The following is a 15,104-nucleotide window of genomic DNA, read 5'->3' as shown; positions in this document are numbered from 1 at the left end:
ACAGAAAACTGGGCAACTAATCATGAATTAATCAATTTTAAGATAGGTAAATGGAGAAAGGTGCTGTTTTATAGAATATAATCTCTCTTCTTTTTTTTAATCTCTTTTATTTTCTCATAACCACTGCTCTTCTCTGGCATCTCTTATCTCTAAAGCCAAAAAAGAGCAAAAACCTTGAAGAAGAAAAGCCAAAAATCTATGGAGATGCTTTTTTGGGGTTCAAGTAGTGGCTGGTTAAATAATTTCAGCTACTTATAATTTCCCCTAAATTTAGCTCTCTAGAGAAGCTGAGAATGCAGATGGAGTGCCACAAAAACATATCCTCTTTATTAAACAACATTATAATTTATTCTCCAAGTCCATGATTTTCTTTTCTGTGGAAAGGTTCATTTGTGTCGTATATTAGATTCCAGATATAAGTGATATCATATGGTATTTGTCTTTCTCTTTCTGACTTACTTCACTCACTATGAGAGTCTCTAGTTGAGACCAAAAACACATAGGTAGACAATAAATGGCTGTCCTTATGATGACTTCTTTAATAAGAAAATATTTGGATACAATATGACTGACAAGTCTTATACTGATAAAATTTACCTTGCTAAATGATTCAGGCTTGATCTTCATTTTATAAACCTGGCTATATCACTATGAATTTTTGGTGTCTTCAGTAATTTTATTTTCCTCATGATGACCATCAGTACAACTCAACTAATGATGTCATGTTCCATATATCGACAAGATTCTGTATCTTGGGGCGAGACAATGTTTCAAAATGAGTTTCTGGCCAACCAGTTCTTTGGCTCTCAGAAAAGTCTTAAGCTCTCTAGGGGTTAAATGAATATGTAATTGTATAATTAGTCTACTGCTGCTCCTTTTCTCTGGTAATATTGTCTGGCTGTGCCACTGGACAAAGTCACTGAACATCCTTATACTAAAAATGGAAATAAGCTGATTGGAGAAGCTGACAAGAATGACCTGCTATAGACTGTTTTGTGTGGGCATGAGGCTTCATTGTTCACTTCCTAAATTAGATTCCCCTGTAGCTGCACTCCACCTTTTTGTAACACAGTTTTTCTTCTTCCTCACTTACTTTTAGGCAGAAAAGGAAGCCACCCAGGTAATTTAATTTGAAAGATATAAGGAAACTATCCAGCCCAAGAAAAAATGCATCTCAGAGTCTGCTCCTGAAACAAAATCCCATTATTAGTTCATTGTCCCTTAGCACTCACTAAGAAGCCAAGCCAGAGTGGAAACAGGGAATTCTGTGAGAAGTGACCAAGCTTGGGACACTCACTACTCACAGTCTTCCAACATACTTCTTTTTGTCCTGAGTCATAGTTTTTTAACATGTAAAACTGAAACATGAATAATAATTATCTTTAAAAATGTTTTAAGTATCAAATTACATATTGTATATGAGTGTCTCATTATAAATTATGATGTTATAATTGAGGCATTGTTTCTCTAGCCATTCCATTTCAAATTCCAGCTGCCTCATGGAGATGGGCATCATACTCACTCTGGTGGTATAATTTTATTTGACCATTTTCTTCTTGACAGTTAAGGGCAGGTGGTGAGCAATAGTTCTCTAAAGGTAGAAAAGGAGTAAAGATATAAAATTATGTGGGGAATTTGCAAATGGGAATATTTTTAAGTGATACCTATATATTTTGAGGTAAATTATAAAGACAAGGCTGGGTAAGAAGAAGAGAATATAGATATAGGATGGTGAACTTACGGTATACAAACTTCATCTAGTTCAAAATGATACCAAAGGGAAGTCCTAATTCTAACTACTGTTTTTTGATTGTTTGTTTTTGTAGTCAAGCAAAAGAGATTGAACCTAATTTGTTGCAAATTTTTTACCAAATGGAAGATTTCAGTTAAAATATTAATTTCCTAGGGAATGATTGAGCCCCAGAAATATAACTCTGCCCTTGTATAAATCACAAAGGAAAAAGAATAGAAGGGCAGACTTGCCAAATGCATATAAATCAAATATGCCCCCAAATAAACTGCATTCCTAATAAAGTCATGCAAATAGTCCAGGAAAGAGGCATGCAAATCATTCTGCATGTAAATCACAGTAAGTGGGCGCTAATAAATTTCAGCTTGACTGAAATGGCAAAATTTCAGAGGAATTAGTGGAAGGTGGGTATATTTAGAAAGCAGATGGAATACCGTTAATCATTTGATCAAGTGCAACTGGACCCTATAAATTATTTTAACATATTTTTTGTCATTTCTGGCATTATCAGGGACTCATTCCCATACTAGGTCCATTTTGCAGGTCTAAATTAAACTTTATTTTACATGAATTCCTTCCATATGAGAAAATTTCCCACTCTTTCTTTAGAGTCACCAGTTGGGATTAAGTCAGTTGTTGTGCAGGTGCCTGTATTTACAACTCTCTTCTAAAATTTTTCCCCTAAACTTATTGATTCTCAAGAGTACTATTCTAAGCATGGAAATCATTCCATCCCTCCACACCTCCCTCTTCAATTCATCTTCTCTCTTCCTTCTTCAGTTATAAATATGTTTATCATTTAACTGAGTAATTGTATGATCCAACTCTGGGACATGTTTAAAGATGCTTGAAAAGATAAAACTGTCATTTGATTAGATTTGTTTTTACTCACTTTAGTCTCATTCCTGTTCCTTGTGCCTATCTAAACTGCTGTTGATATCTTCATTCTTTTATGATTCTAGGGAATAATAATATATGACATGCTCATTTGACATAAAGAGCTGAGGAAAAGAGAGCTGTATTCCAAAAGGTTTTAATGGTGATTGATTTATATTAGCTTTGAGTCACACTTGAGTTTGTCTTTTAAACATGCTGCTCATAGTTGGAACATATTTCTGGTATTTGAATGGTTACCTGAGGGAACAGGTGGCTTTGCAACCATCTCTGCTCACCAGAGCCATCCACTAAATACTACAAATGCGTTCTTTTGGCTCAGGCCCAAGCCGACTGAACTGCTTAATCTGCTATTAAACTGAAGCTAGAAGCAGTGATTTGAAAAATAGAGAACTTTCTTTATCAAAGGGTTTTTAAAAGTTTGAGGCTCATATGTGTATAATTGCCTCCTCCTTATAGGAATGTACAATGTCATCATATCTCTGCAAAAGCAGTGGTTTTGTAAATGTTTGTCTGTTTGTATTTTACATAGGATCTAAACTGCCCAAATATATGGAAATCACTTTACTCCGGAGATGAGAGGAACATCTGAGCTATGTTTTACTCCTACAGTGGAAAGGACTCTATAGGGGGACAATCAAGTAGACTAGGCAGGCTTGATGCAGAACGTCCTTTGTAGCCTCCACTAACTCCTGTATGGTCCTTTGTAGCCTCCACTAACTCCTGTATAACTCCTGAATGCCCTACAGAGGTCGACCCCTTCAAGCCACTGAGGCTAAGTGTTTCAGAACAAAATGACTTCAGCTCCTATGAACCAAAGTCTACCCTTTTCAAATAGCACACACCTAGGTAAATAATGTCTCTTAATGCTCTGCAGTCATGAATGTACATGTATACACATGCAATCAAATCAGTCATATGTGCTTAATGCCTGTGCCTCTACATCGAAGGGTGTGGAAGTGAGAAGAACCAACAAGGTTTGGAAAACATCTGAGCTCTGCCTGGATCTGGAAGGGGATGGCTTTGTGTGGAACAACAGGAAGAACAAAAGGCCTTGCTTGCAGGATGAAGCATTTGGGGCAAATGCTATGGCAGAAAAATGTAAAGCGAGTGAGGATAATAATCAATAAAATTAGGGAGTTCTTGTTATGGGTGCAGTGGAAATGAATCCGACTAGCATCCATGAGGATGTGGGTTTGATATCTAGCCTCACTCAGTGGGTCAGTGATCCTCCATTGCCGTGAGCTGTGGTGTAGTCGCAGACTTGACTCTGATCCTTCTTTGCTGTGGCTGTGGCGTAGGCCAGCAGCTATAACTCTGATTCACCCCTAGCATGGGAACTTCCATATGCCATGGGCACAGCCCTAAAAAAAGCAAAAAATTAAATTAAATTAAAATAACATGGGCAACTGAGCAATTGCAGTGGAATTTGAAGAAATGGGTAAAAATCTTTTTTAGAGTCTCACAAGATCATTTCTTCGTAAGGAATGGGAAGCCATAGTAATTTTGGAAAGAGTGGGACTAAAGTACACTGTTTGTGTGATCAGGTGTTAATAGAGTGTTGACAAACCTAGTAATTCAGTGAAATGAAAATTAAAAGGCAGAATTATCTTGTTCACAGCGGGTTAAGGATCCAGGATTTTCACTGCAATGGGTTGGTTAGCTGCTGTGGCACAGGCTTGATCCCTGGTCTGAGAACTTCTACATGCCATGAGCATGGCCAAAATACATAAATAAATAAATAAAATTCTACCCTGCTCAGACTTGAGTGCACATCTTCTGCTGCTATAGACTTACTCAACATGAATAACAGACCCCTGAGGTGACTTGAGACTTTTCCCCAGTTCCTCTGAAAGATGTATCCGATTCTGCCTTTTTGTCCTAAAGTAGGAGTATATCTGATCAGTTATCCAGGGCTTCTTTTAGGTTTCTCATTGATTATTTATGTAAGGTATAATTAATTTACTTGCTGTTTGACACTAAGAAAATGAAAAACTGGGGAGAAGCTTCACTGAGAAATTGGGGCTATTCAAAAACATAGAAAAAATACCAAGTACAAAATTGGTATATAAGCAGTATACTTTGTGGAGTTCCCATTGTGGCTCAGTGGGTTACGAACATGATTAGTGTCCATGAGCATGTAGGTTTGATCCCTGGCCTCGCTCAGTTGGTTAAGGATCTGGCATTGCTGCAAGCTGTAGTATAGGTCGCAGATGCAGCTTGGAGGCTGGGATCCCACATTGCTGTGGCTGTGGCATAAGCCAGCAGCTGCAGCTCTGATTCGACCCCTAACCCGAGAACTTGCACATGCTAGAGGTTAAAAAAACAGGAAAAAAAAAAAAAAAAAAAAACAGAGTTCCTGTTGTGGTTCAGTGATAACTAACCCAGCTAGTATCTATGAGGATGCGGTTTGATCCCTGGCCTCGCTCAGTGGGTAAAGGATCTGGTGTTGCTGTGAGCTGTGGGAAAGTTCACAGGTGTGCCTCAGATCTGGTGTTGCTGTGACTATGGCACATGCCAGCAGCTGTATTTCTGATTTGACCCCTAGCCTGGGAACTTGCATATGCTGTGGGTGTGGCCCTCAAAAGATTATATGTATATATATACACACACTCAAATATATATATATATATATATATATAGTAATACACATATATAGTTATATACATGTAATAAGTAATAAATGAAATAGGAAATGTTTGAAATATTGGAGAGTTAGGAAATATATGATTGCATGACTTGAAAGAATGGAGAGAATGGAAGGACCTCTGGTTAGAGAGGGCAGTTCTAATGTAAGGGGTTAGCTGGCAGATCTTAAATGAGTGTCCATTTATAGTAGGGACAAGGGAGCAAAGAATGCCACTTTTGCTTTCCTCAGGCTTTTGGCTGGGTACCTCTCTAGTCAGGCTAACAATTATTTTGTATTTGAACCTACTTATTTGCTCCAACCAGCCAGATTTATCTCTACCTTGAAGATTTATCACTTCACTCTGAAAATTGTTTCTCTCTTCCCTAAACATTTTAGAACATTTTTACTCTTTGACAAATAATGACATCCTTAGTGCCCTTCTGTCATCAAATGTTACCTAAATGTTTATTCTTATTTTACTTCATGCATGCAAATCATCTATTTCCCAAATGAAACTGCAAGCTTCTTGAGGGCAAAGACAATGACTCGCTCTTCTTCATTTTCTGAAGCACTAAGTCACAGAGCAGAGAATTGTTACAGGAAAAGCTGATAATTCAATTTGCTGATCTCTGAGCATGAAGGAGAGTATGAACCAATTTTTTGACATGAAGGTCCAAAGCTCCCGTGTTTAATCTGTAGCCTGGTTGTTATAACTCTGTTCTTGTTGGCTGACCTTCTAGTCCTGGGAAAAGGTATATTTTTTCAGCTTGGGTAGCTCAGGTGGCCATGAGTGAAGGAGCCGGACCATCAGCCATGCATTGGACAGAAATACTGAATCATTTCACCTAGTCTGAGCTGGAGATGTAGCTGAGAAATCTGCAATTTCATAAGAGAGCTAGTCATCCATGACCAATCACCTTGAAGAGACAAATGTTTTTCTGAAATAGTTTAGAATTCAAGAGGGTTATGGTCTATGTGTTGGCAAAGGAAACTTTAGCTTATAGAAAGATACTAAAAGAAAATGGCATTGCTTTCTACATTAAATCAACTTATATCAGCAAGTATTTACTGAGCACTTATTATGTAGAGGGTGTTGCTTAGCAAAGAGAAAAATGTCAATACCTAGTCCTTTCTTGAAAATTACCTGGGAGGAACTGACATACATCATAAATAAAAGTGTACACTAGTTGAGCTGTGGGACACTTTTATGATGCAGACATCATCATTATGAATTTTTTGAATTGAGGGAATAACTGTAGTTGTGTTCCTAATATAATCTTCTCAGTTTCTGGTAATGCAGATTTTTGAACTATATCTCACTCGTTATGGAGAGGAATGTCTGGACCAGGTGCCCAGTTACGTGTTCTTTCTATACACTGAAGTTTAAGAATCATTGCCCTATCAACCCAGGTAATGTTTAAGGAACACATCAAAGAAGAGATAGGAGGAATGATTCCTAAGGCAGAATCCCAGCTCCTTCTGTCTCTTTTCTATCCTATTTCCTATGCCACTGACCAGTCATAAGCAAAGCCTGGTATGGACTGAGAGACTATCCTGGTAATTTTCTCAGAAAAGTTTTAATTTTATGTATTAATTCCTCTCTAATTGTTAATGTGTTTCACCAGAGAGAATACAGTTTTATAGCATTGAAACATTTCAGTAGCAATAGGCCTTATGTCTTATCTCTAAGCAGAACTGCTATAAATTTACAGCAAAATCAAGTACCTAAAGAGCCTACTAGCTCACAGTAGCCTACGGCTTCCAAATTTCTGACTTCATATTTCTAGGCTGAGATGTGTAAAATGTTTCCTTCTATAAACATAAAGAGCAACACACAAACACACACACACACACACACATATACACACGTGCCCACATAGAATGGCCCTTGTATCACCACAGCATTGGTGCCAACTCTTGGTGCCCAGTTAAGAAAATGGTTTTCATAGGTGTGCCACATGCATGAACAGACACCCATGTGCAAGCTTTGGTTTCCTTTTTATGGTCACAAACTTTAGCCTAATTTCTTAGGTGAGTGAGATGCTAATCAAGCAGTTGAAGACAGAGAGCCTAGCGAAAATAATCAAATGTGAATTTGTCCAGGGGGACTCTCAACTTTGAAGAGGGAAAGAAGAAATTGTCACATTGATTCCACTGGAGACAGCCTTCCTCTTACTAAGCGGCCCCTGGGGATTCACTACCTGATTTGCTCTTCGTCAGGCTGGCATCTCAGTGACAAGGCAATTGTAATTAGAATGAATAAAATGAGAGATGTGCCAACTCTCTGCTTATAATTCAGACTGTGACATTAAAGAAACATTGCAGTTTTATTATTTTTTTTTTAATTTTTAAGGAGTTACAAACAGCTAGTAGGTCTTTGCCTACTGGGATGTCTTCCATAAAACTCAGAACTGTCTTGCTAAAGAAAGAAAATATGATGTGCTTGTTGTATTCCAGATGGTTATATCTTACCTTTTGGGATTTTTAGACTGTCTTTGGAAATTGTCTTATTTTTTCATTCTTGTTCTTGCAATGCACAGGCAATAAAGATCAGGGGTAAAGAGGAGACATAAAAGAAGATTCCTGCTATCCTATTGCCTCTAAGCTCATTGCTGCTGGGAAAGTTAGATGAAGACAATTTGGGCTATGACAATAGAAACTGTAGCCACTTGAATATAACAAGGAATGGGCCATGATGGGGGTATGGGACAGTGGTAGACTCTGGTTGATTTTTGAGCTGGGCCTTAACTTAGCATAAAAATTGTACAAAGTCCACCCCCCCAAAATCTGAAGGCACATTTTGATTTTTTGTCTCTTTCTATTGAAAACTGGGGAATTTCTTGGAAATCTGAAGGACTTCAAGAGGTTATTTATTCATTAGAACCTAAGGGACACTATCAGTGTCAAAATTATAAAATCATTAAACCGAAATGTTTAGTCCTCTGTTTTTGTGTCTAATCTAGACTCTCCCTAGAGACAGTGAAGAATTTCTCATTCTTTTTCTTCTATCACATTTGGAGATAAAATGTACTGTTCTGCCCTCTGCAAATAAGATTCCCATTTATCATAATTGTGCTGCGACTTTCCTTTTTCTACTGGTCATCTCTGCTCTGCTCCTGTACAACTCCACTCTGTACATGTATGTGCATTTCTTCCTGTCTCCTTCATCAAATTTTAACCATCTTTAAATAGCAAATCAGACCCTTTCCGTTCCTATTATGACAGTGTCTAGTTTATACCCAAAGAAAAACTGTTGGTTAGATCGTTGGAAGAATTAAGCTAAAATTTAGGAGAAAAAGACAGGCTAGAAAAATGAGTTTTGGCACATGGTGCTATTTGAAATAATGAGACTGGATAAGATCCCATACTGAAATAAGCTCTTAAACTCCATCATACCTGTGATTGCTTTATTTCTTATCTATGCTCATGATTCTCAGTCTTTTCTTTTAGATTTGTCACAACTTTTGAAGGACACACAATCATATGATACACTGATTGCTTGGTTTAAATGATGCCAGATAATTTTATTTTTCCTCTAATGGAGTCAATCAATATTGACTGAACGAGCAGGCAACTGAGTTATATGGACCCATGATGTGTGGTGACAGCTTTTGGTTACCACTTCCCTGTTGAAGAGAACACTCTCTAATCAACAAATTTTCTTACTGGCCCCCAACACAGATTGCTATTTGCAGATATGTTCAATCACTCTCCTGAAAGGTGCCTTCATGCTGCAACATTTTATCTCCAGCAGTAAGTCAATCATCTGCCATGCTGATTCAAAGTCCTTTGCTTGCCAAGCTGTAATAACACATGTTTCATCCATGACATTATTTTTTTCAGACAATTAATTATAACTCTTTATACAAAAAAAGTAGAGTAATATTTATGTTAAAATTTAGATGGGGGAGATGTTTTTTTATAAGAACCTGCCTTTTTAAATAGGTGACTATGAGGATAGTTCCATGCTTACTTGCTATCTCAGAGTCATTTTCATGAAGAAACATCATGCTTGTAGTTGATCCAAACCTGTATACCTATCTCTGTGGAAGTGGCCCTGTATTCTGAATTAAATGGCACTTTTATTTCATGTTGGTAATTCCAGCTTTCCTCTGCTCTTTGTTGTTAGTAATAATGTCTCACCTTTATCAGCATATCTTCTGAGCTTCTAATCTGCCACCTTATTCTACACACATCTGTCCAAACAAAGGTTTGAGGAGGCTATAATTTTGCTGAATTCCCTTCTTCAGAATTAAAAGCATGGAAATTGTTTTTCTTCCTGCTAAGAATCTTTACTTTAAAAAAGTCCCTCCTGGAATTCCTGCTGTGGTGCAATAGGATTGGTGGTGTCTCTGCATCAGTGAGACTTAGGTTTGTAGGTCACAGCTGCCGCTCAGATCTTATCCATAGCCTGGAACTCCATGCAGTTGTGTGGCAAAAAAAAAAAAAAAAAAAAAAAGAATGAAAAGAAAAAAATCCCTTCTACACGTTTTGTTTGTTTGTTTCATTTTTTTTTATTATTATTTCTCCAACACAATTTATTTTTCCACTGTACAGCAGGGGGACCCAGTTACACATACATGTACACATACTTTTTTCTCCCATTAGCATGCTCTGTCGTAAGTAACTAGACATAGTTCTCAGCACTACACAGCAGGATCTCACTGTTAATCCATTCCAAAAGCAATAGTTTGCATTAACCCCAAGCTCCCAATCCATCCCATTCCCTCCACCTCCCCCTGGGCAACCACAGTCTATTCTCCAAGTCCATGATTTTCTTTTCTGTGGAAAGGTAAACTAATTGAACTGATCAACAAATTCAGCAAAGTAGCAGAATGTTTCATTTTTAAAAGTTTTATTGAAGTACAGTTGACGTACATGTGGTGATATCTTCTGCTGTACAATAAATTGATTCAGTTATACATGTACACACATCCATTCTCTTTCAGATTCTCTACACAATATTCTGTGATAATCTATGAAAAGAATGATACAATATTTTTTTTCTTCAGCAATGGCAATACAGAAGAGCTGAGGTGGTTCAAAATTACCTACGGGCAAGTAGGCCATTGATTTAAATGATACATACATTAAGCATTCTACTTTTTTTTTTAAGGCCACACCAGTGACATATGGAAGTTCCCAGGTTAGGGGTCAAATCATAGCTACAGCTGCTGGCCTATGCCACAGCCACAGTAACACTGGATTTGAGCTGCATCTGCAACCTACACTACAGCAGCACCAGATCGTTAACCCACTGAGCAAGGCCAGGGATTGAACCTGCATCCTCATGGATTTTCATTGGGCTCATTATCATTTAGCAACAATGGAAACTCTGCAGCCTTTATACTTTTCAAAGAACTTTGGTATATGCTATTATATAATTTATGAAAAAAAACAGATGCAAAAAACAAAATGCATTCTTGAAAAAAGTTTCAATTCATAACAGTTATCAATTAAGATGGTCTTCCAAATATTCTTATTTTCATGGAAGGTAAACTCTCACTTTTGCATAAGATGGTTTTACATAATTTTGAGATAAATTTGCCAATATTTTTAAAGTATGTCATTGTTTATATGGCATGATTCTGTCTCCCTCATCCTTAAGAGGCTTCACCAAAGTACACGTCTTATTGTCTATTAGGTAGGATAGCTATGTCTATAAAACTTGCAAGTGAGAGCAGCCCTCTGAAATCAAATAGTTTCAGCCTAATTTAGGGCACCTAATTTATTTTGGTAAGCTTCAGTTTCCTAATCTGTCAGAAACATTCATGATATAACTTCCTAGGATTGAAATGAATACTCCATGAAGCAAATGTTTAGGCCCAGGCCCAGTAAAGTGTACAGCATTAATTATTTGAATATCTTAATTTTATTATGAAGGAATGTAGATGACAGATGAGTTAAGTGACCCCCCACATCTGTTTCTTACTTTTCTTAGAAATGGGTGCTCTGCATGGATTATTTCCTTTAATTGCTTTGAATTATCATATTCTATAATATTCTTATTTTAAGGATGGTAATTGAGGCTCAGAAAATGTAGGTTATTGACCCCAAAGCACACAGATGTCAAGTTGCACACATTATTCAAAGTCAATGCTTTATGCATCATTCAATGTTGACTAGGCTCCACCTACCACCACATAAGGAGTCTTCCACCTCATGCTGCCCAAAGATCTCATTTTCAGGACTATAGAGGGGAGAAATGTAAAGAGAAAGTGCTAGAACTATGGAAAAGATGTAGGAAAAGGTAGAACTATCTGCTTCCTTCATCAAGTATCCTTCTCCTACACGCAACAAGATCCTTATCATCCAACAGAATTAGAATGAGAGGGGAGGTAGAAAATTCTATATGGATAAATAGAGATAATTATGTAAAAAATGGTTAAAAGTCATTTTAGCAACATACATTTCCCATCCCTGTCTTCATCATGATAACTAGGAAGATGCTTGTCTGGATTTGGAGCCCCATTTTTATGTACTTCATAGAAATACATTAAGAGAGGGCAGAGGTAAAGCACACATCTATGAAGGAGAAAGGAATCCAAACCTTACTCACAGCAAAATAAATATCATTTACAAATATGCTTCCCATTTAACTGAGAAAATGGGAAATGGAGAAAACAATGTCAGATCACATTCTGAAAGCCACGGGTGATGGGACACTGCAATGTGTTTCAATAGAGACTCAGGGTATTTTGGTTTTGAAAATTGCAGAGCAATATGTGCAACTGAATTGGAAGAGTTTCATCTTTCCTGATGTATTTTCATTGAACCCTAGTCACACACATCAGACTTTAATATTCTAGCTATCGACTGCTGTCACTTCTTGGTGGGTGTAGTTGCCAACCCCATTCACAGAGGAAGGGAAATATGCAGACAAAATCACTGGGCAGGTTGTGTATCAGAAACTGTATCATCAGGCCCTGGATCTTACACTCTTCCTGGATGATGCTAAATGGTAGATCACAAGAAAATCAGGAAAAAACAAAACAGAGAACAATACCTCCAACTATTTACATTCTGTTTAAATCTTGTTTTGCTTAATTATGAACTTTCTCATCAGTATTTCTGAATAATTGTCATTGTTTCCCCCCTAAGCTATCAACACGTAAACTTACAGATGGCACTAACCTCTCCAGAATCTTTTTCATTGCTCTGAACTTCTGGTGCCTCTGGAGGTGTCTGGCTTATGGCTTTGTTTTGCCACTAATGAGTCTCCTCACCTTTCTTTGCAGTAAAAATCATTTATTCCCTCCCCCCAAACCCTCCTCTATGATATGATGGGTCAGTTTCCAATAATAGGTACCATGTCCTATGATTCCCACCCCTCATCCCAGTATGATCATTATTTGCTAAATCCAGGTGATTCTCTGCCAGGAACACCTGGAGAAAAACACCTCCACATACTCATTGCATATGCCTATCACTAATTTCCTCATCATAGTCCTCCTGCTGAAAAAGTTGAAGCATTATTTACCTAATGAAATATTTAGCACCTAGTTCATTCTCTACTTTGCCTAGTACTCTGCAGCATATGAGATTGTTAAAGAAATTGCCCCATATTCAAGGAATTTATCTGTGGAGTAGATAAAACCACGCACCTGAAAGGTCAAACTCACACTTACATATGGTTTGAACTGTAATATGACAGAGATACATATAGCAAATCTGATGCCCAAATTAAAGTTAGTAGATTTTTGGTCTTTGAGTTCAGAGGAGGAAGGTTTCACATTTAGCTGAGGCAGGGAGGAATAATTTAAAGATGCGTTAAATTGTGGGTTGACATTATGTTTAAAATATATGCAATTTAATTCCTCTGAGGCTTCAACAAGCTGTACTCAAATCACTTTTCAGTCCTATGTGACTTGTTGCGCTTACAGTTACTTCCATTGTTTCTCTCACTTTCATTTCCACAAGTAGCATTCATTTTAACAGTGTTTTTAAAAAAATGAATGCATTTTAAGCACAAAGGATCAGTAAAATAAAGTGCTATATCACTTTATAGACTCAATGTTTCCAAAACAAAAAGGAAATACTATATTGTCAGTGCTTTTTAGAGTACTGAAACCTTTTACAGCCCCTCTCAACTCTGCAAAGAAGAAACATGAATTCATGGAGTGGAGGTCAGCTATCTCTAGATATCAAAGCAATGTCATGTCTGAGGAAGAAATTGGATGAAAATAGCAGCTTGTCAATTCCCAAGTCAGGAAAAACCACTTAAAACATCCAATACCAGTACATGCTTAGCCTCTGCTTTTCAATTTATTCAAAGTCTTATCTATGGACATACAGTCCTAATTCTATAACAAAGGAGCACAAAATTAAAGCAACTATTATGTAGATTTTTTTTATAATAAACCACTCACCTGTGATGATGGAGCCCATATAAGAAAGTAGGATCTGCAATCTTTTTGTTGTTGTTCTATGCAAATCAGCTAGATCTGCTTCACCTTAAGGACATCATCAGTTAGTAGCATTTCATTTTCATTTGAGAAATTCTGAATTCATAGATCTGAAGTCTCTTGTACTTTCTTTATTTGTGGAACAAATTACATTATAAAACTAGCCCCTTTTCACTTCCTGCCAGGATGGTGGTGGCCAGAAACCAAAAAAGAGAATCAAACCTCTATTCTCTGTGTGTGCAGCAGGCCATGGGGGTCCAAGGGCTTATTAGTGACTCCATCACTTCCATCCATCATTCTCTGTGCACCACGGCGTTCACAACAGCCAGGAGAACTTTAAAATAAGAAATAAAACTCAATGAACTCACATTCAATTAATATTAGTCATATTATTAATCCTTGCTGGTGCAGAGCTTATCAGGAGATAATTGACCTTGTCAGTGTTTCGAGCCTGCTGCATTGCTGTAGGACCTCTCACTCCCCTCATGCTTAATTAGAATGCAATAAAACTGAAAAAAAAAGGTTTTATTTTTCCTGCTTAACCATAGAATGCCCACTTTTCTCCTCTGCCCCCCATCCAAGAAAGGGAATGTGAAAACGTGGCTATCATAGGTATATAATCTTCTCAATTAATAAAGTGAAAGCAGCGTCATCGCTCCCCAAGGCATGACAAATGCACCTGTCGGCAGAGCCAGACGACTGATGTCTCTTACGTGCCCAGACGCTTCCTTCTTTTTTCTGTGTGTTCAAAGAAAACGTGATTTTAATTGGACTGTGAAAGAGACACAGGTGGAGAGGAGGGGGGTTGGTCGATTTACTTTCATGTAAAAGGTTATGTTTCCTGACACTGATCAACTTGGTATCAGACTTGGTATCATTTCTCTTTTTCAAATTTTCTAAAAGTCAATTGCCCTTTATTCTTTCTGGATTCTAGTATCTCTTTGCTTTGGCTGCTGTTTCACATTTAACATGCAAACCTTGAATTTCTCCTTTTAAAATGTTCTCATCCCGGAATTTGTGAAATGACCACTTATTCAGCATGGAGGAAATGAATTTTCATTTCAAGAATGATCCCTAAGGACGTTTTCAAAAGAAGAAGTCTAAGATTAATTTCAGGATGACAAAGGTAATATTTTAAGAGGGGATGGACAATAACCCTCTTTGTTCAAAGTGGGATGTCCAACACAACTAGTCTCCCAAAAGTAGCTTAGCCATCTGGAGATACTTCTAGTGCCTTCTCTCCCCCTCTCCCCCTCTCTCTCTCTTTCTCACAAACACACACACACACACACACACAGCATGGGCTATATGAACAAAACTCGATCTGAAAGTGTGTGAGCATGATTTTTATGGAGTATGATTTCCACAATAGAAAACAAACTCCTTAAGTTTTGTTTAATCATGTATTTCATTATTCAATACCCTG

At 37.4% G+C, this 15,104-nt stretch overlaps 1 long non-coding RNA gene across 1 annotated transcript in view; it reads right to left on the bottom strand.

Annotated features, from left to right (window-relative positions):
- Positions 1-9,875: 9,875 nt before the first annotated feature.
- The window catches only part of LOC110261200 (uncharacterized), a 174,157-nt gene continuing 168,928 nt past the window's right edge, over positions 9,876-15,104 (bottom strand). The window contains exon 5 of the long non-coding RNA XR_002345101.2: positions 9,876-14,012. This is a non-coding gene — a long non-coding RNA (uncharacterized LOC110261200). The remainder of the gene's footprint in view (positions 14,013-15,104) is intronic.

The sequence above is a fragment of the Sus scrofa genome, chromosome 6 (genome assembly GCF_054392235.1).
Source record: "Sus scrofa isolate SSC_HxYL_T2T_F1_AM1 chromosome 6, Sscrofa_HxYL_maternal_Yorkshire_Landrace_v2.0, whole genome shotgun sequence".
Classification (NCBI taxonomy): domain Eukaryota; kingdom Metazoa; phylum Chordata; class Mammalia; order Artiodactyla; family Suidae; genus Sus; species Sus scrofa.
The sequence above is the reverse complement of the archived record's forward strand: the minus strand, read 5'-3'. Positions and strand labels throughout refer to the sequence as shown.